This window comes from Juglans regia, chromosome 1, assembly GCF_001411555.2.
Source record: "Juglans regia cultivar Chandler chromosome 1, Walnut 2.0, whole genome shotgun sequence".
Classification (NCBI taxonomy): Eukaryota; Viridiplantae; Streptophyta; class Magnoliopsida; order Fagales; family Juglandaceae; genus Juglans; species Juglans regia.
The window spans coordinates 10,480,921-10,482,328 of NC_049901.1; the positions used below are offsets into that span (position 1 = coordinate 10,480,921).

The 1,408-nt window shown below is 38.2% G+C and overlaps 1 non-coding gene across 1 annotated transcript; it reads left to right on the forward strand.

Moving 5' to 3' along the window:
* Positions 1 to 1,052: 1,052 nt before the first annotated feature.
* LOC118344457 lies at positions 1,053 to 1,160 on the forward strand. Its single transcript, XR_004798245.1, has one exon. It is a non-coding gene; the product is annotated as a small nucleolar RNA R71 (small nucleolar RNA).
* The last annotated feature ends 248 nt before the right edge of the window (positions 1,161 to 1,408 follow it).

The window sequence follows — 1,408 nt, forward strand, 5'->3', positions numbered from 1 at the left end:
AATACTGTCTTCTTAACATGGTACTTCCTCTTAACTGTACACAAATATTTGAGAACTTTTGCATAAGTAGAAAGTTGTTTAATAACATGCAAAAGAGGAAGATTGATCTTTACCTGCCTGAGGTTCTCCAAGATTTCATTGCTAGAATCCAAAGTTCGCATACCAGATTTTAAAGTTTGAGGAAATGGTACCTTAACTAGGCTCTTAATTACCTCGACTTTCTTGGACAACTCATCGAACTCGGCAACTCGACACACTCAAAAGATCCTTGAGCCATATGTTGACCTTAGGGTGTGGACTGAGTTTGAGAAGGGGACTTGCCACGCTCATTCACACTCAAAGAGGTCATCAATTTGGACACTTGGCTCTTTATCTCCTTGTTTTCTTCAACAACCTGCGTAATCAAAGATTCAAACTTTTAGTTAGTCTTACCATGTTCCTCAAAAAAAGCATGTAAAGTGTCTTCTAAAAGACTTCTAAAAGATGAAGGTGCATGATATGGTGCAGGATATGATCTAGGGGTTATGCAGGCAGCTGGTTTTCAAACTTCAAGCTAAATTTGGCGAGATTGTGCCACCCCAAATTATAGGTATCAGAGAAAGGTATGAGAGGCTTCTTGTACATACCTAAAGCATACATCCTTATCATCTCAGCAAATGTGGGACACTCTTGCGCGAGATAATCTACCACGCCACACACAAAATATGGTCCAAAGGACTCAACACGAGTAGCCATGTGTGTTGGCTTTAAATCTTTAGTTTTAATACCTCGAACACTCTAGTAAGCATCTCAACTTTAGTTTTTAGGTTATCCACTTCTGTAAGATGGTAAATTCCACCTCCATTTGGATTTTCAACAAGTCGTGACCTATTTGTACTCTCAGTAGCACTAGGTCTGATCCAAGTGTTGAGCTTTTTAGCGAACTCATTGAGATATTCTATGATCTCATCTGGAGTTTTCTGCAAAAATTCATCATTCACATCATCTCTATGAATTGACACTCTCTAGATGTAAGTCCCTCATAGAAATAACTAACTATGCGCCAATTTTCATACCCATGGTGAGGACACATACTCAACAACTCCTTAAATCTCTCTCAAGACTGATACAAAGTCTCACTGTCCTTTTGTGCAAAGGTGGAGATTTGCATTTTTAAAGCGTTGGTTTTATGGTGGGAAAAGTATTTATTAAAGAAGACTCGAGTCATCTCATTCCATGACCCAATAGATCATGGTCTCAGTGAGTATAGCCAACTCTTAGCTCTATCCTTTAAAGAGAAATGAAAGAACTTAAGTCTCACAACGTCATCATTTGCATTTTGACTATGAAAAGTTGCAACTACTTCCTCAAACTTCCTAATGTGCACATATGGATTTTCATTTTCCAAGTCATGAAAAGTAGAGAGTAA